The sequence below is a fragment of the Bos indicus genome, chromosome 17 (genome assembly GCF_029378745.1).
Source record: "Bos indicus isolate NIAB-ARS_2022 breed Sahiwal x Tharparkar chromosome 17, NIAB-ARS_B.indTharparkar_mat_pri_1.0, whole genome shotgun sequence".
NCBI classification, from domain to species: Eukaryota; Metazoa; Chordata; class Mammalia; order Artiodactyla; family Bovidae; genus Bos; species Bos indicus.
In genome coordinates this window covers 66,365,362-66,385,518 of record NC_091776.1, presented here as the reverse complement: position 1 = coordinate 66,385,518, position 20,157 = coordinate 66,365,362, and the positions used below count along the sequence as shown (strand labels likewise).

The window sequence follows — 20,157 nt, the reverse complement described above, 5'->3', positions numbered from 1 at the left end:
ATGTCTGTGGTCCTTTCACCCCACCACCCTCCACTGCCAATTCACCTGTTGAAATCTAATCCCCAGTGGGATGATATTTGGACATAGAGCTTTGGAAGATGATTAAGTGATGAGGGTGGGGCCCTCATGAATGGAATTAATACCTCTAGAGGAAAAAAAAAGAATACTAGCTCACCTTCCTCATGTGAAGATATGAGAAGGGGACTTTCCACCACCCCAAACTCACCAAGACCCCACTATGCTAGCACCCTGATCACAGACTTCCAGCCTCCAGAATTATGAGAAATTTCCATTTATACACCATCTAGTCTATGGCACTTTGTTTACAACAGCCCAAGCTAAGACAGGGACTACAGGAATTTCCCAGTCTTTTTAGTCTCCTAGATATATCTGCTGAAACATTCTTCAGTATGTGCTAGTCTGGATACCTGGTCCTAGCTGTGTTGATTTCTCTATTGCCATCCATTCACTAGGAAATGTGCGGGCATCCCAGTGGAATCCAGGTGTGCATATTAAAAGGAGCCAGGTACACAACCCTAGCCAAGTGTCTAGAGACAAAAATCAGAGGAGCTCATGGTCCTCTGGGATTTCCCCTTGGCAGAGCCTCTTAGGGAAGATCTGGTTTTGCTCTTTTCCTAACACACAGGAGGTGCAGATGCTGGAATGATCTCAGTGGCCACAAATGAGCCATCCAGAGACTGGAGGTGGGGTGGTCTCAATGGTTCCTGAGGGGGTCCTGAAGGACTCACAGCAATGACTGGGTTCTAGGAGTTGGTCTTTAAAGGTAGAAGTCTTCTAGAGGGATGGGATGGGGGGATAAAAGGGAGGGAACATATATATATATATATATATATATATATTATTGCTGATTCACATTGTCTACAGCAGAAACCAATACAACATTATAAAGCAGTTATTCTCCACTTAAAAATAAATAAAAATGAATAAGTTTTTTTAACAGGTAAGGGGCCTAGCCCATGTCTGGACCTGTGACCCTGTCTCTCCTCTGCAGGATTTCAAGAGGCTGACCGTGACTCTTTTGGCTGATTTACTCCTGATGTTCCCATTGGCTATCTCCCAACAGCCTCATGGTCATATTTATAACAAAGCAGCACATCTCTTTTAAACAAGCAGCTTAGGGTGCTGAACAGTCACAAAATTAGTGAAAGTAATTAAATCCTCAGTTCTTCATGGACAAGTTGTTCACTTCCACGCCTCAGTTTCCTCATCTGCAAACAGAGAAAATAGAATATAATCTCCCTCCCAGGATGGAAGAGATTAAATAGATGCCATTACAAAGCATCTGGCACAGAGTAGATCTTCAACAAATGCAAGTTATTCCTTCCTTCCTTATTTCCTTCTTCCTCGAAAGGGCTTTTCATTAAGAGTCAGGAGAAAGAGGATGGTTCTGCCACCAGCTTGTGTGTGACATTGGTTCTCTCTTGGGCTCTGAATTTGGGGGAGAGTTTAGTTGGAAAGGAGCTAACATTCTAATTAATTCAAGCAGGGGAAGTAGGAAGAAGGAATACATATTGTTAAGATGCAGGGGCAACTCATAGAGCCTGAGCTGGAGTGAAGGCAGGTCTCAGGGAAATAGGGACCCAGGTGTGCTAGGAAACCTGAGATGCTCCTCCTTTCTGCCTTTGTCCTTTCTCCTCTCTTGACGTGGCTTTCATTTGTTGCTACTTCCCAACCCACAGCACAGATCACGCCAGTCAACACTCCCCGGAATGCACACACTGAGCCAAGGGCCCGCTTCCCTTAAAAAATGAAAGTGTTAGTCAGCCAATCCTGTCCGACTCTTTGTGACCCCATGTAGCCCTCCAGACTCCTCCATCCATGGGATTCTCTAGGTAAGAATACTGGAATGGGTTGCCTTTCCCTTCTCCAGGGGATCTTCCCCACCCAGGGATCGAACCCAGTATCCCACATTGCAGGAGGATTCTTTACCATTTGAGTCACCAGGGAAGCCCTTAAACTACTTCCAGATCTCCAGAGGCTTTCATTGGCCCAGCTTGAGTTGGGCCCTACCCCTGATCCAATCCACGGTGTCCATAGCTGGGGCCAGAGAAGGAGAACTGGGATTGCCAAAGGGTAAGAGTCTCTGAGATGAATGAAACATGCTAGCTGGCCTCACGGAGCTCAGTGTGAAGAGGGAGACAGACCCAGGGACAAACTCCATTCCTACTTAGGAGAGGTCATCAAACGATGGGATTGAAAGGACCACACAACCAGCTTGCGGTGTGAAAAGTTCCCAGAAGCTGCACCAACCACTGCCCCAAAGCTGCTCTAGGACGTGATGAGCCAATTAATCACAATTATTATTTATGGCAGTGCCAATCCACCTGCTTGTGTCACAAGACATTAGTTATTGCCAGGAATGATGAATCCCAGGATGTAGAACATGCTAAAAATATTAATCTACAAGTGAAAATGATTTTAATTGGATTTCGCCCTTGGGGTCGTGTCAGGGTCCCGCTTTCAATCAGACTTGTCCAGTCAGCAAAGCGGACCCCAGCCTTTCAAATTGAAACTGTGATTGGCTGGCAGAGGTTAATAGAAATGTTGGGAAATAAATAGGTTATTGATTGATCATAACAATCAGCTGGCTCCTGGCTTACCTTGCTGACCTCGCCCACCCAATTTTACGGCCAAACTCAGTTAGCATCTAATTATAGATCACTTTTACAATACTGTGTATTAATGAGTAGATTAAAGGGGGTGGTGGGTAGGGGAATTCTTACTGGAGAAGTTTCCCCCTGGCAGAAAAATGTGATGAGACCTCCCGTCTTACTTGGGGACTGTGGCTGAGAGAAGGGAGGATCCTAAGAGGAATATTACTCTCCCCACTTTCCTGACAAAACCTCATTCTTTCACTCAACACACGTTTGGAGGCTTTGTGCAGGGAGCCTGGGGACCATATTTGATACAACCCCTCTGCTCAGGCCCTCATTCCGGCTTCTAAAACATCCGTGAGCATAAGAATTACTTGGCAGGAGGCTTCCCTGCTGGCTCAAGTGGTAAGGAATCTGTCTGCCAGTGCAGGAGACATGAGTTCAATCCCTGACCCAGGAAGATCCCCCGTGCCTCGGGGCAACTAAACCCACGTGCCATAACTACTGAGCCCACATGCCCTGGAACCCGGGCTCTGCAACCAGAGAAGCCACCACAGTCAGAAACTCGTGCAGCACAACCCGAGAACAGCCCCCACTCTCCACACCTGCAGAAAGCTCACACAGCCATGAAGACCCAGCACAGCCAAAAAGAAATAGTAAATTTTTTTAAAGGAATTATTTGTCAGGCAGCTTGTTAGAAAGGCAGATTCTTGAACCCACCCCTGAGGTGCTGATTCAGAGGAGTCTGCATTTTTAGCAAGCCCACCCAGCCTCAGAAGTCCAGAGGCAGTGGGGGAACCTCGTTTTGAGACAGAATGGCCTGATTGGAAATAAGGTTCACACAAGGAAACAGAAGTCAGAGCTCTGGGTGCCCGGCTGGAAACTGGTCCAGGGTCCCATGGGACACATGGGAAGCCAGGGTCAGCTGAACCTGGGAGTCTTCAGAGAGCAGATGATGCTGGCATTGAGCAGGAATTCCCCAGGTGAGCCTGAAGAGCAGTTTGTCCCCATAAAGGGTCATTTTTAACAGGCACCAGTGGTGCGGCTGGCAGTCCCCACCAGGGAGATAATCAGCGTCTGCTTTTTGGCTGGGAAGACAAGCGTATAAATAACTTTGAATTGCCTCCTCTATTCCAAGTGACTCTCCGCTTGCTGACCCCCAGCCTCTTGCGCCCTGGTCTTTTCCCCCCAGCCTCATAGCCCGACCCCCAAGCCTCTTGAACCCCAGTCTTTCCCCCCCAGCACGCCAACTCACTCCCACCTCAGGGCCTTTGCCCTCTCTGTCGCCCGTGCCGGACATGCCCTTCCTCCTGACGTCACATGCTCAGCTCCTTCACAGCAGCTCAAAGTGCCACCTCCTCCCACAACCAGCCTCAGCCATCCCCAGGCCACGCTGCCCAGTTGCTCTCCTCAACTTCTTCCGTAGCAGTGAATGGCAGGAGGTACCTCACATGAAATTAAAAGATGCTCACTCCTTGGAAGGAAAGTTATGACCAACCTAGACAGCATATTAAAAAGCAGAGACATTACTTTGCCAACCAACGTCCATCTAGTCAAGGCTATGGTTTTTCCAGTAGTCATGTATGGATGTGAGAGTTGGACTCTAAAGAAAGCTGAGCGCCGAAGAATTGATGCTTTTGAACTGTGGTGTTGGAGAAGATTTTTGAGAGTCCCTTGGACTGCAAGGAGATCCAGCAGTCCATCCTAAAGGAGATCAGTCCTGGATATTCATTGGAAGGACTGATGTTGAAGCTGAAACTCCAATACTTTGGCCACCTGATGCGAAGAACTGACTCATTGGAAAAGACCCTGATGCTGGGAAAGATTGAAGGCGGGAGGAGAAGGGGAACACGGAGGATGAGATGATTGGATGGCATCACTGACTCGATGGACATGAGTTTGGGTAAACTCCAGGAGTCGGTGATGGACAGGGAGGCCTGGCGTGCTGCAATCCATGGGGTCGCAAAGAGTCGGACACAACTGAGCGACTGAACTGAACTGACCTGACCTCACATGTTAGGTTCCATGTCTGTGACCCCTACTGGCCTCAGAGGACGCTGTGCACAGGCAGGACATGGTTGCCAGATGGGCCTCATCCTGAACTCTGAGGAACAAAGAGGACAGGCCAGGAAAAGACAGACGAAGTTCATAAGCTGAGACCCAGCACTCCAGGCAGGTAAGCCCATGACTTACCCGCTCTGTACATCATTTATGTATCAAGATTCCTGTTCTGCGGGAGAGGAGGGTGGGCAGGAGAGGGAGGGAGCTGGCACGGCCACCCCGGACGCAAACAAAGCACTGGAGGCTTAGACGAGAGGAATGGCAGAGAGTCAGAGGAAAACGGATAGAATCAAGAGATACCTGTGATTTCTCCCCGATTTTGCTTTTGAGCAACCAGAGACGAGATGTGGGGCTCTTCACTGAGATGGGAGACGCTGGCGGAGGACCGGGATGGAGCTGGGTGGAAACATCTTGAGTTCAGGAAAGAGAGAAACAAAGACGTTTTTTTAAAGGAATTATATCTGTTGTCTGTTTCTGCACAAGGATCCACTCCAAGACCTACTGACTTAGAACTAGAATCATTTCTCCTGAACCTGCAGTTTGGGAAGGGTTATCCGCGCTCCATGCGGCATTGGCTAGGCAGCCCAACTAGCGCTGAAGGATCAGCCCTTTGAGATGGCACAGTTGCTGCAGCCTGGAGGCTGAGCCAGGGCTCGGGGTGGGGAAGGGGTTGGGGCTTAGGTCCTCCACATGTCTCTTCACAGCTGCTTTGGCTTCCTCGCAGCATGGTGGCTGGGCTCTAGGTGAACCGCACTTGGCCTTGGAAGTCACGTACCGTCACGTCTGCCATAGTCACAAACCTGCCGGGCTTTTGAGGGGATGGGAGAGGCTGCTGCTGCCGTTTCTGGAAAATACAGCCAGCCACGGCGACAATAATGACAAACGCTTGCGGCACAATTACTCTACACCAGGACTTCCCCGCGCGTGGGGTCCTTTCACAACAGCCCCAAGGAGGAGGCTCTATTATTAACCCCATCTCACATGTGGGGACATGAAGGCCCAGACAGGTGAAGTGACTTGCCCCACGTGACACACTATCTGAGTCCTGGTGGCTCCGAGCCGAGCTCAGCCTGACTTTTCTGTACGCCTCGGTGCCCAGTGCAGGGCCCGGCCCCAGACCCCGGGGCACTGGCTGGGTGAGGCTGAAGGCACGGACGGCGTGAGTCCCGCAGGAGCCCCCTCACTGCCACACTGATAACCTGGGAACGCTTAGAGGCGGCTCAGGCCTGACCCCAGTGCCAAAAGGTGTTGTCTGGTATGAGCTCCCCAGTGGCCCAGCGGCCCTGAGATCCTCCCTGGGAAAGAGCCCCCACGGTCCTGAGCTTTCAAGGCGCTCCTGTGGCGGGAGGCTCCAGAACATTCCTTACATTCCAGGGCTTTTCTCTGGGAGGAGGCCTCCTTCCCACAGGACAGGACTCTCTGCGAGGACTGGGAAGCTCATTGTGTTTCAGGCACAACAGTACCAGCTCTCCATGGGGCCCCTGTACCTCCAGCTGTGTGGCTTTGACCCTAGAGTGGCCACTTAGGGTAAAAGAATCTGTTTATCTGCCATGGGGCCTGGTGAGAAATGCCCATGATGAGTTGGCCACCAGGACCACGGCTCCTGGGGCGCCTGCGTTCAGGTGGGCTCAGGTGCTGTGGGGACAGGGCGGCCTGAGCGACAGCTGGGCTGCCCATCTGTCCGCTCAGTGATATGGTCCGGTTGCTCCCCTGTCCAGTCCTCAGGCTGCTCCACCTTCCACCTGGATTCCCTGCCCAGCAGCAAGAGAAACCACAGGTCTGGGAAAGGGGATTGGAGACCCGTCGAGTACTGATGATATTCTGCATCTCCTCTTTTCGAGTCCTCACAATCTCTTAGACAGAAACGGTATTATCTCCATTTTGCAGATGAAACTGAGGCTTTGAAAGGGGAGATCACTAACTCGAGGTCACATAGCCAGCAAGGGGTGGATCTGGTTGCTCCTGAGTCCGCTTGGGTACTGCCCACTCACAGATTCCACTGGCTCCCCTTTTAATTCAGCAATATCTTCTGGATCCCTGGCTCTGTGCCCAGCACAAGGCTGGGTGCAGCACAGGGCACAGACCCGATGCAGCAGGCAGGCATCATCTCCCCCCTGTGGAATCACAGACCCGAGGGGGCAGCACGTGAGCAAAACAGGTGTGAAGCACAAACTCAGTTCATTCTCCAAGGACATGGAGTGCCTCACAGGGAGGAGCAGAAACAGAAGAGAAGCCGGTGTAGAGACAGCGATTGGGCTGTCTCACTGGGAAGACAAACCTGGAGTCTGGGAATGGTGCATCCCCCCATTGCCATGGTAACCACCTGGGACCCAGCATTCCCAATCCACCAACTGTGCATCCCTGGGCAAGTGTCTTCACCTCCCTGAGGCTCAGTGTCCCCCTCCTGTAAAAATGGGGAAAAGGAAACTCACCTCTCAGATATTGTGAGCACTCCAGGAACCAACATGTAGGAACAGTTTGGCACAGAGCCTGGCATGTACCTAGCACATGGAAAATGGCAACAGCCGTTTTATATTTGAAAGTGGGATGGGAAGAAATGGTCTTGCCTGCAGGCGGAGCCCACAACATAGGCTTGGTTCTCAGAATTCTTTAGGGGGAGTAAATTAGAGGACCCTGAATTGCCAGAAACACCAGTGGCATCGAAATAAAGTGACCCTTGCCAAGAGAACCATGGTGAAATGGAAGCCAAAGTCATAGTCTGCCCATTTTGCAGAGAAGAAAAACGGGCTTCAAGAGGAGAAGCCATTTGGCTTGATGTCTGTTAAGAACAGAAGCCCTCAGTAGACATGAACAGAACTTTCCCAAAGCTTCTATTCAAAACCGCATTCTCTCTAGCGTGTTCCTTTCCCCCATCTACCCAGGCCCACCCAATTCCGTGAAACTGGAATCCAAAGAGGATCCCCACAGAGCCTCCTCTCCAAACCCCAGAGAGTAACCAAAGTTTCCAACAGAGAATGCGGGGGTCTTAGTGCGACACCGCCATCTGCTGGCTATGCCCGAGAACTGCAGCTCTGGCTTGACCACTTAAAAGTGCCTGCAGTGGGCTCTGGGACCCTGCCTCCCGCGAATGTACAATAAATAAGACCAGAGACAGACAGTAAATAAGGAATCAGACGAGTAAGCAAGGTAATTTCAGATGGGTGCAAGTTTTAAGCAGGAAATAAATAGGTTTATGTGATAGAGCAGCCAGTCTCAGGTGTGCTTCTGAGATCTGGGGACCCAAAGAGAAATTAATCCTTCCGTTTCATCTTCCCTCACAAGTGCATGGTGGGGTTTTGCAGGGGCTACCTGGACATGTGATGTACCACGGACTGAATGCAGAAGCAGACAGCAGAATCCAAGGCTCGCTCTTCTATTAAGTTCAGTTCAGTTCAGTGGCTCTGTCGTGTCCAACTCTTTTTGACTCCATGGACTGCAGCACGCGAGGCCTCCCTGTCCATCACCAACTCCCGGAGTTTACCCAAACTCATGTCCATTGAGTCGGTGATGCCATCTAACCATCTCACCCTCTGTCGGCCCCTTCTTCTCCCGCCTTCAATCTTTCCCAGCATCAGGGTCTTTTCAAAAGAGTCAACTTTTCGCATCAGGTGGCCAAAGTATTGGAGTTTCAGCTTCAACATCAGTCCTTCCAATGAACACTCAGGATTGATCTCCTTTAGGATGGACTGGTTGGATCTTCTTGCAGTCCAAGGGACTCTCAAGAGTCTTCTCCAACACCATAGTTCAAAAGCATCAATTCTTCAGCACTCAGCTTTCTTTATAGTCCAACTCTCACATCTATACATGACCACTGGAAAAACCATAGCTTTAACTAGACGGACCTTGGTTGGCAAAGTAATGTCTCTGCTTTTTAATATGCTGTCTAGGTTGGTCATAGCTTTTCTTCCAAGGAGCGTCTTTTAATTTCATGGCTGCATTCACCATCTGCAGTGATTTTGAGCCCAAAAAATAAAGTCTGCCTCTGTTTGCACTGTTTCCCCATCTATTTGCCATGAAGTGATGGGACCAGATGCCATGATCTTCGTTTTCTGAATGTTAAGCTTTAAGCCAACTTTTTAACTTTCCTCTTTCACTTTCATTAAGAGGCTCTTTAGTTCTTCTTCGCTTTCTGCTATAAGGATGGTGTCATCTGCATATCTGAGGTTATTGCTATTTTTCCCAGCAATCTTGATTCCAGCTTGTGTTTCATCCAGCCTGGCATTTCACATGATGTACTCTGCATATAAGTTAAACAAGCAGGGTGACAATATACAGCCTTGACATACTTCTTTCCCAATTTGGAACCAGTCTGCTGTTCCATGTTCAGTTCTAACTGTTGCTCCTGACCTGCATACAGATTTCTCAAGAGGCAGGTCAGGTGGTCTGGTATTCCCATCTCTTTCAGAATTTTCCACAGTTTGTTGTGATCCACACAGTCTTCTATTAAGCCAGACTTTAAAGAGATTTACCAAGAAAATAATAATGCTGTCTCCTTTTTTTTGGAAAGTTACTTTTCATGAAGAATGTGTTATTTACATAAGCATGCAATGCTTATTTTTATTGTCTTTTTTTTTCAATGAATTAATAAGTCCTTGTAAAGTCTCAGTTTTCATTTCTGTTGTAATGAATTGGATAAACAAGACTCTAAAACATCTCAGTTGCAACTTCTAATATGGTAGACTCCATGCCAATTTCCATCTGCTATTTTTCTCCTTGTGAGGTAGTCCCTGTCCTTGGAGTGCTGCGCACAGCTGCCTCCCCAGGACTGGAAGCTCCACAAAGGCAGGCCAGTGCCTGTCTGCCCCGGGCACTCCGTGTGGCACTTCACACAGAGTAGGGTAAGAAGTTTGTTTTGGTTTTTTTTAATTGGGGTATAATTGATTTACAATGTTGTATTAGTTTCTGTTATACAACAAAGTGAATCTGTTATACCTATATCCACTCTTTTAGATTATTTTCCTATATAGGTCCTTACAGAGTGTTGAATAGAGCTCCCCTTACTATACAGTATGCCCTTACTAGTTATCTTTCTGCATATAGTAGTGTGTATATTTCAATCTCAAGCTCCCAATTTATTCCTCCTCCCCTACCCCCTTGATAGTCATAAGTTTTTTCCTATATCTATGGCAGTGTATTTCTGCTTTGTAAAGTTCATTGGTACCATTTTTTAATATTCTACATATAAGTGATAACAGTCTCTAGGCCCATCCATGTTGCTGCAGATGGCATTATTTCGTTCTTTTCATGGCTGAGTAATATTCCATTTTACATAAGTGCCTCATCTTCCTTATTCTTCTATCTATGGACATTTAAGTTGCTTCCATGCCCTAGCTATTGTAAATAGTGCCGCTGTGAGCACTGGGGTGCATGTATCTTTTCCAGTTATGGTTTTCTCCAGATATACACCCAGGAGTGGGATTGCTGGACGATAGAGTCATTCTGTTTTTAGTTTTGAAGGAATCTCTATACTGTTCTCCATAGTGGTTGCATCAGTTTGCAGTTTCCCGCCAACAGTGAAAGATTTTTCTTTTCTCCACGTTCTCTCCAGCATTTATTGTTTGTAGATTTTTTGACAGTGGCCATTATGACCTGTCCCTGGAGAAGGAAATGGCAGTCCACTCCAGTATTCTTGCCTGGAGAACCCCATGGACAGAGGAGTCTGGCAGGCTAGAGTCCGTGGTGTCACAAGAGTCGGATAGGACTCAGTGACTAAACCACCACCACCGTTCTGACCTGTGTGAGGTGATAACTCATTGTAGTTTTGGTTTGCATTTTTATGACAATAGTGATATTGAGCGTATTTTCACATGCATTTTGGTCATCAGGGGATGCTGAATGAATGAAATGGGGAGCAACTGTGACTGAGCAGTGCCAAGGTGCCCTGGAGGGTGACCTCTTACTATATGGTAGGATGTAAAGGGGCCCTAGGACCAAAATATTTGAGAACAGAAATGACAGAATCCCTGTGGATGCGATGGTCAGAGGAGGTGACTCTGAGGTGTCATTCAGCTGAGACCTGAGAGCCCCAAAGAAGGGCCCTCAGCCACGCGAAAAGGAACAGCCAGAGCAAAAATCTACAGGACAGCATAAGACAGTTGCTTTAGAGAAACGGAAGGGTGGGTAGCCTGGCATCCCCGAGAGGATGGCTGTGCCTGGTATTCAGGATGGACTCAGTACATGGTTTCCAGGTGAACAGAGGGAAAGAAGCAAAGAGACCGAAGTTGATAAGAGACATGGGTTTTCTCTGACGTGCTGTCCTAGACAGAAAGTAGTGCTATCTTAAAAATAGAGCAGTAGGGACCGCCCTGGTGGTCCAGTGGCTGAGACTCTGCACTCCCAGTGCAGCAGGCCAGGGTTCGATCCCCGGTCAGGGAACTAGATCCGGCATACTGCAACTCAAGAGCCCATGTGCCGCAGCCAAGACCTGGTGCAGCCAAATAAAGCGGTTTGTTTCTCCAGAATAAACAGATAATAAATCCTAAAACGTAGAGCAGTGGGCTTCCCTGGTGGCGCAGTGGTGGAGAACCTGCCTGCCAGTGCAGGAGACGCAGGCTCAATCCCTGGGTCGGGAATCCCCTCGAGAAGGAAATGGCAGCTCACTCCAGAATTCTTGCCTGGAGAATCCCACAAGCAGAGGGGTCTGGCGGGCTACAGTCCATGGGGTCGCAAAATTGGACATGACCTAGTGACCAAACAGCAACAGCAGACAGTGATGATGCGAGACCAAGTGCCTGTGAATACGCCTGATGCCACTGCACAGTGTCCGAAACTGGCTAGGGTGGAAGACCTTGGTAATGTGGGTTTTCCCACAACTACAAGTGAAGTCTATATTGTGCTGACTTTTTAGGTCACGGTCTTGAGAAAAGGTTAGCAGAGTCCACTCTGGTTCCTGGAAAATGCCACTGGTTCCCCCTCCCCACAAATTACGCACCCCTCTGCCTTTTAAGCCACAGTGATCCTCTGCGTGTGAGTTAGTTTTTAATACCAAAATGGTCTTTTCCACTAAAGAAGCTGCATTTATGGGTGAAAGCAAAAGGCCAAGTTCACACTCATTGCTGGATACACATAAAAGTATGTTTAATCGACAGCAGAATTTCTGTCCCCACAGTTAGCATCCCCGGGAGGCAGTAACATGGAAAGTGTCCTCTCTGGTCTGTTCAAGCAAAACAGTGGGTTCCCTGGGTAGATGCTTAAGAGGGCCTTTGGGGTCTTTTGTGGGGATGGGACCAGTGCCCCCCAGAGAATCCCCCAGCTCAATATTGCAATATCAATATCTACACAAGCACACCCCCCCAGCAGGGACCACCGTGGCCTCTCCCCCACACTGGCTGTTAAAGGATTGAGTCACCTCTTCCAGCTGGGAGGCCAGCTCCCAGGCTCCTGAGGTACAGCTCCTAGCGAACTTGATGCTCAGAGAAGTCCAGGCCAGAGTGAGCATCGGCAGGCCAGGCTCCGGGGTGGAAAACAGAGTTGCCTTCCTGGGCTCGGCTTCCTCTAGTAGTAAGTCAAGGACACACACACACACTCACACACACAGAATCTCAGAATCCCACCACCATCCTCAGTCTCAAAGGTGGCCTACTCCCAATCCTTCTGTCTCCATAAGGTTCATTACCCACCAAGACGCATTTTTCCCTCCCTGGGACCAGCCTCTTGGACGCTTCCTCCAAGCCTGCGTGCCCCCTTGCAGCCACACGGGACTAACAGGGTCCCTCTCCAGAGAAACTCTCCTGTGGACTTCCAGCCCCGGGACCACGTCCCCTCAGGTCTTCCCCCAGACCAGCATGGCCATTCCAGGGGCTTGGGACGACATGCTTTTAAGACTGTTCCTCCAACCTGTCATTGTCCCCTTAGCCAGGCCCCTGCCTGGCAGGAACTTGGCCCTCTTTATTTATCTTAACATGGATCTGAGGACCCAGCACCTTTCCAGAAGTTCTAACCAGTTTCCTAAAATTTGGCCAGAACATGTTATCAGCATCTCACAATTCCACCTAGGCTGAAACAGTCACGTTGTCAGCCTAGAACTGAAATCTAACATCTCCCCTCCTCAGATCACATCCACAGCCACCCCTACCCCGCCGCCATTGCCCTTAGGATAAACTCCCTGGCAGCACCATCTGGTATGTGTCCATTTCCCCTCTGTCTCCCGCTTCGTCCCCTACACCCTTCCAGGACTTCTTCGGTCCTCTCTGACCCCCAGAACTCTTTGTCCGCCCTTCTCGCCACCACACTCTGCCCAGCCAGGGCTCCGCTTAGATGCCTTCCTCTTCAGAAAATCTACTGGTGGCCCGCAGCCCACTCTCCCCCACACCCGCTCGATACACTAGCATTAAAGCTCCTTAAGGTTGTGTGATGTTCAATCACTACTCACCCCTGATGCCTAGCACCGCCCCTGGCACGCAGCAGGTGTTTCTCATCCTTTGCCTCCTGAGCACTTCCACAGGCCCATCACCCCTATCATGGTGCCCACCTCACTGCATTACCTGTTGTATTTCTCTGTCTCCCCCACCAAGCTAGCCAAGCACTATGGAAAAACCTGTGCGTGGGTCCAAGACCCAGAGCAGTGCTGGGCACACAGCAGGTCCTCAGCATCCTCAGGTCTTTGCAGTTGAATAAAGAGGCCCCCCCGAATGGGAAATGTTACCAGTGAAATGAAGCGAGGCGGCCACTAGAGGGCAGCAGGCATGTGCTTCCTCGGTGCAGGCTCCCCCTCATCCCAGGTTCTGATGTGTCCTCCTCTCTCCTTCCCTTTGCAGCTCAGGCCTCTGGATCACCCTTCAGACCTCACCAGCGGTTCCACGAGTTTAGCTCTGAGTCTCTGACTGTCAGAGAGGCTCTCAATCCCACAGCAGTATTCAATGACTCAAGCAAATTGCCCACAAAGCCTCCAGGCAGGACTCTGCCCCTGCCCCTGAGCTGATCCAGTCCTCCAGGCCCTGCTATAAGCTGTCCTGTCCCACAGACCCTGACTACCAGACCAAACCAGCAAAACAGCCCCTCTTATTCCCCCTCCCCAGCCACCTGGTTTCCCCTCTTACACCCACCCAGGAACCCCCAGACTCCAGCTTCTCCTCTCTGTTCCCAGAGGAGCCTCCCCCAGCCCTGAAGAGATCCAGACTCCCTTCCAGCCACATTCTGGTCCTCCCAGGGCAGCTAATTGTACAGCAGTTATAAGAGAAAGCTGAGCTAATTTACACCAAGGTGTCCATGGGTGATGGATTTATAACCCATCTGACTATCCAAAGTTTTATGTCTTAAGGCTTCCAAACTCTGAAGTCCCAAATCAAGGACTCTAGACTCTCACCTGATGACTGATGATTCCAATTACAATGGCATCTCCTCTCTGCACACTAGACAGGCCTTGGGCGGGGGTGGCTACAAAAGCTGCATGCACTAATGCAACTATCAGGCTATTGTTTAAAAGAACAAGAATCTGAATGCAGATTATAAGGGGTTAATAGGATACGTCTAGCGGAGAAGGAAATGGCAACCCACTCCAGTGTTCTTGCCTGGAGAACCCCAGGGACAGGGGAGCCTGGTGGGCTGCCGTCAATGGGGTCACACAGAGTCGGAGACGACTGAAGCAACTTAGCAGCAGCAGCGGCCAAAATCTTGGAAGGCTGAGTATGCTTCTAACCACCCACCACCCCACCCGCCCCACAGCAGACACCACTCCTCCATTCGGCCTGAGCCACAGCCCAGCCCCAGCATCTCCTTTTGAGCACCGAGGTCTTTCCTGACTTCAGCTGGCTCTTCCCCAGAGCCTTCACCACGGCCCACACGACTAGCTCCGCCTCTCCCCGTGTTACTCCCGTGTTAGTCAAGTCCCAGCCATGCCGACATCCAAGCTGTTAATAGTAATAGTGACGAGGAGTGTTAGACCTGTTGTTAGTCAGAAAGAAATCCACAAGCCGTTAGTTTCTGCTGAAAGGAACAGATCGGGGAGGCAGGAGTTAGTCAGGTGAAGGAGAGGTTAATTAAGAGCAGGTCAGAGCCAGGCCAGGAGCCTGGAGCCCCCCAAGATGGGCAGGGCTGGCTGTTAATGGTCAGCCCCTGGGGCAGCCAGGGCGAGGCAGGGCTTAGCTGGGTGAGAGCAAGAGTTAGTGCAGAGGAGCCAGAGATTAGCCCAAAGAGACCAAGGTGCCTACTGGAGGTGAGGCATAAAATCACCCCCAGGTGTGGCCCTGGCTTAGCGGCTGGCGGGCTCTGGGGTAGACAGGCTGGGGTAGGGACGTGGGGGTGAAAAAAACAAGAAGCCAGGGGTGAATTTCTGACTGGCCCAAGGCGTGCAGGGCCCTGTGGGCGCCTGGGGTTCATTGGTTGCTTCCCACTTTACCCCGCAAACCCCCTACCCAAGATCTGCTTTCTTCTCAAACTTCAGATCTGCTGTTTTCTCAAACTTCTCAGTGTGGACTGCCCTTCCCAGTGTGGACTGCCCTTCTCAATGGCATCTGTAGGGGAAATGGACCACACCTACTTCTGGCGTGGGAAACCGGGATCTCGAAGCTCCAGGTACGGGGAAGAGCCCCTCTAGCCAATTTCCTGTCGTATGAACGGCCCCTCTCACTCATCTCTTTGGTCATTCCACTTCACCGCCTTGCGATAAGGCAGAAATCCCCCTCTCACTGATTAACGGTGTAACAAATACCTCTCTTCGCATTCTTCAAATATAGGAAATGCCCCCTTTGTCTGACTTCCTGTACCAAACGCTGCCCTCAGTGATTTCCACCGCGGCTAAGACCCTTTCAGTGACTCCCAATGCGGAGGAAGTCTTCACTTACTGACTTCCGGCGTGGGACACGCCCCTTTACTAACTCCCTTGAGGGACACGCCCCCTTTGTTGACTTCCTGTGCAGGACACGCCCCCCAGTGGCGCCCCACCTCTATCGGCCACTTGCCCAGTAAGAACCTCTGCCCCCACTTCCCTCCGAAGGACGACCCAGAGGCCCCTTCTCTCCGTTCCCTTGGCTGGAAGGAGACCTGCAGGCCTCCACCTTCACACCGCAGAGGTAGCCCTGCTCCGGCCAACTCCCAGTGGCCCCCAGACTCTGCGCAGAGGAGAGACCCTGTGCTCAGAGGCCAGCCTCCCTCTAGAACCGCAGGAGCACCTCTTCCTCCGGGCCTTCGCCCCCCTCAGACCTGACCCAGGGAACTTTGAACTCACAGCCAATCGGGGCAGCAAAGTAGGGCATCTGTCTGCAGGACCAGCCTAGGACGTCTGCTTGCCAAAAGGAGGGGGGAACTAGCCCACCACGGGGGCCCAGAGCTCGGCAGGGCTGGGGTTAGTAAGAAGAGAAAACAGGGTTAGTAGGGACTGGGTTAGTAAGTCAGAGCACAGCACCAGCGGACAGGGGCACCTCAGCAGACACACACGGGAGTCGCTAGGAAAAAAGGAAGAACACACTCGGGTCCGTTAGTTGGTTAGGGGAGGGTGGTCGGGGTGCAGTTGAGGCCCCCCGCCCCGGGGTTAGACGGGTTAGTAATTGAACAAAAGAACTGCCTATGGGGGAAAAGCTGAGGAGAGGAAGAGTGTGGGGAAAGACACAGTTAAGGTTCAAAGCAAGTGTCTGGCCCCAGGCAGAGGGGTCTGTGTGCAAACCACCTAGAGGGACCAGGGCCTGCCAGGGGACCCGATGGGTCCGGTTTTCTGGGCCTCCCGCCCCCACCTCGCATAAATGTGGATTAAGTATCTGCCATGTATCAAGAACTCTATCCTCCTGGGAATGCTCACGGCCACCTGGGAGGTGGCCTCCCATTCCACTGCCGAGGAAACGGACTCAGAGAGGCGGGGTGACTCGCTCTCCAAGTCTGCCCCCCACACCCCCACTACAGCAGGAAGCGGCAGAGTTGGCAAGTCCTGTTTGCGCACCCGGTCCTGGAATGTGGGTCTGCACAGAGATCCCAGGCCACGGGCAGGGCCTTCCGGAGCCTCGTCTGCCCCCACATCCCCACCCCTGGGAAGGCCCGTGAGCTGCGAGGTTAGTAGGGTCTGGCTGCGGGGGGGTTAGTAGGGCATGCTCGGGCCTGGTTAGTGGGTTAGTCGGTTGGCAGAAGGCCAGGCACCTCGCCACACGCCACAGCGTCCCGGCCGAGCCCTGGGTTAGTAGGTTAATCCCACCATGCAACACTGCCCCAGCCACATCTCCAGAGGCCGCCCACCCCCACCAGCCAGGGAGCCGGGCCTGACCAGGACAGGGGGTCTGCCGCCAGCGCCTCAGCCCCGCCTCCAGGATAAGACTGTCCACGTGGACCCTGCCCAAAAGAACTGGTGTCCCTGCTTCTGGGTGGTGGGCTTCAGGGCCCCTCCCCCAGCCACTTCAGATCCCCCCAAAATGGACCCTGTTGGTCCTGGCTGGAAAGACCCCCTGCCTGGTCCTGGTCACCACTTCCCAGAAGGCTGGATCCTGTCACACTCAGGCACACGCACACACGCACATACCAGCATCTTCTCACAAAAGGTCTGATACCCCAGAGTCACTGGCTCCAGTGGACAGGTCCCTCTGTCCCCCACCACCAGGCATCTGGCTACCCCAACCGCTGGCCGGCCCTTCCTGCAAACGCTCTAGCCGTATAGAGCTCCCCTGACTCCTGCAGCCGAGTTTAGACTTGCCGGCCCCAGGGAAAGAGCTGCCTTGCCAGCCGCTGCTCCGGAGCACCTGAGTGTGCCCTAGTGTCATCTCCTATCACGGTTATCATTCTCCCACGGAAACCCCAGCCTAGACTCTGCGGTCCTAAATGATGCTCCATAAGAAAAGGGTCTTGTTGCCGGTAGAGCTTGGGGGAAACACTTGGTCCTCTGTCTGTCCTTGAGTATTCACAGTTTCCATCAGCGCTTTTACAGGCTCTGATAAGTCCTGCACTACATAAACCCACTGAATTTTCATTTCTTTTTTTTTTTTTTAAGACCAATGACATCTCTTTTAACTTACTTTGGGAATCTCTTACCTAATTTCCCTTGGAAAACTCTCAGATAAGCCACATCTTTCTCATCCTTCCAAGATCCTGACTGGTTCAGCCTCCCTGGGAAGCCTTTCCAGCCTACTCTGGGGTCTCCCTCCCACCCACCCACCCGTACCCTCAGAACCTGTGCCTCAGGAGACTCTTTTCTGCCCCATCCGCTCACTCTCTGTGTGGACTGGTTTTCTCCACTTGGCATGGCTGTGAAACCCTGCCAGCTTGAATCATGGCCGTATCTGCACTTATATCCCCCTCAAATGAGCAGCACAGGGAAGGACTCACAGTAGGTGCTCAGTTCTGATGAGAAGGGTAGATACTAAATTCCCCAGGAAGCATTCAGAGCTACCGTGGAGGCCATGCCATGCAGTAGATTGCTTGACCTGATTAGAGAGGGTATTAAAAATATAAGAGGGAAAGGCTTCCCTGGCAGTCCAGGGGTTAAGACTCTGCACTCTCAGCACCAGGGGCACAGGTTCGACCCTTGGTCCAGGAACTAAGATCCCACATGCCACCCCGTACAGCCAAAAACAAACAAAAAGATACACCTGGGGAAGCACTGGTCAGAAACGCCTCTGGATCAAAGATGCGAAGTTTACAGTCCAGGGTGCCCGAAAGAGAGAAGCCCTAAATCCAAACTCCCAGGCGGACGGGAGTGTTTATTGAGCACCTACTAAGAGTCAAGCACTGTGCCAGCTGTGAGATCTCACTGACTTCTCCCTGTGCCCCGCTCCCCGGGTGAGCTGATGGTTCCTGCTTCAGAGTGCCAATCAGACTCACAGGGGTGAGGTGACTTGCCCAAGGTTGCACGTCAGAGCATAACCCTCAGGCTCCAAAGCCCAGGCTCTTCACAGGACCCTCCTCTCCTGGGGGCTCCTCTCCACTGCTCTGGGTTTGGCCAATTCCGTGTCTCTCCAAGGGTCCCAGGGCCTCCCTCGCACAGGACCTGCCACACCGTTTCTGCTTCCCATGTCTCTGCTTCTCCTTCCCCTCCCCATCGGGGGTGGGAATTCTAAAGGGTAGATGGCTCCAGCTTCCAGGTTTGTGGTGACCACCTGCTATGGACTGAATTGTGTCTCCCTCTAAATTCATAGCCCCGATGTGACTATATTTGGAGGTAGGGCTTTGGCATAGGCAATTAAGGCTAAATGAGGTCATAAGGATGAGGCCCTAACCCCATAGGACCGGTGCCCTTATAGGAAAGGGAAGAGATGCCTGATATCTCTCTCCTCTCACACACACCATCTCTCTCTGCGTATGCACAGAGAGAAGGCCATGTAAGAATACAATGAGAAGGTTCTGTCTGCCAGCCAAGGAGATATGCCTCACAACAAACCATCCCTGCCACCTTGGTCTTGGACTTCCAGCCTCCAGAACTATAAGAAAATACATTTCTGCAGTTCGGCCATCCAGGAGTGGAGTTCTGTTATGACAGCGTCCCTTCCTGCCCCAGGAAAAGGACGTCAGGCTCTTGAGCTTCTCCGGGGAAGGCCATGGCCGCCCTCCTGCAAGCACTGAGGCCGGCCCCTCAGTGGGGGACTGGAGAAAGGGAGGGCATGTGAGTGAGCCCACAGCCCTGTGATGGGGAAGCTGTACCTGTATGTAGCCTACCCTGCCCGCCTCTGCTTCCCAGGGATGGGGGTGACCAGGAGCAGGAGTCTGAGACTGGGCCAGGGTGAGGCTGATTCCAGACTGTTCCCTTTGGATGTCAGGAGCCAGCCCAGGGTCTGTCTCCTCACAAGCCCCCTGGCCGGGGTCTTCTCCTCTCTTGGAAGCCCTCTCCTTTCAGGATAACCCTTCCCAGAGGTCCACAGCATTAGAAGAAGGCCCAAGCTCCCCCGAGGCCTAGACTGCCTCCTCCTGGTGACCATCAGGGAGAGAAGCAAGGAAGAAGAACCCCAGAAACCCCCAGAAAAATGGGAATCACTCACACGCAAAGGGCGCAAGACAGACTCCAGCCCACTGACTCCCCGAGCTGCGTCCACCCTCCACCCACTGGCAGCTCGTCCCTGACGCCCATCCACAGGTGCCTGCCCCCGTCCTGCAGGTCCTGTGAGACCCAGCCTTGCCGAGGGTGTGGTCAGTGGGGCCTGGGCCCAGGCCAAGCTCCACCTGGTCACCAGCAGGGATGGGAGGAGCAGTGAGGTCCTCACGGGGTCAGGAAGGGCCTCCAGTCCTGGACAGGGGCGGGGACAGGCAGGCAGGTCCAGGGAGATGCAGAAGGGATGGATGGTGGGCTGCCAGCCTCCCTCGCACTCCGCCACTGTCCTCGGCCGAGCACCAACCAGGAGGGGCCTTTATCCAGGGGAGGCCCAGGAGTTAGGAAGGATGAGATCTTCGGGGAGCTGTCCAGGGTTCCAGAAAACCAGCGAAGACTGCTCCCTGTGTCACCACCACCAGAGTCCAGGAGGAGAGCGGGCCAGGAGTCCTAGAGATGCAGCCGGGGCAGCCTGGAGGGGGCACAGCAAGTGAGGAGGGGGGCCTGGCCTTCACCCGAGGCTAACCCACACCTGGTGGGGACACCCTC

At 52.0% G+C, this 20,157-nt stretch overlaps 1 long non-coding RNA gene across 4 annotated transcripts in view; it reads right to left on the bottom strand.

Moving 5' to 3' along the window:
• Positions 1-913: 913 nt before the first annotated feature.
• The window catches only part of LOC139176766 (uncharacterized), a 28,025-nt gene continuing 8,781 nt past the window's right edge, over positions 914-20,157 (bottom strand). For 3 of the 4 annotated variants that reach the window (XR_011561216.1, XR_011561215.1, XR_011561214.1), the window contains exons 5-6: positions 4,977-20,080; positions 914-1,229 (exon numbers count right to left, since the gene is read on the bottom strand). This is a non-coding gene — a long non-coding RNA (uncharacterized lncRNA). The remainder of the gene's footprint in view (positions 1,230-4,976; positions 20,081-20,157) is intronic. The other variant, XR_011561213.1, reaches the window with a different exon arrangement.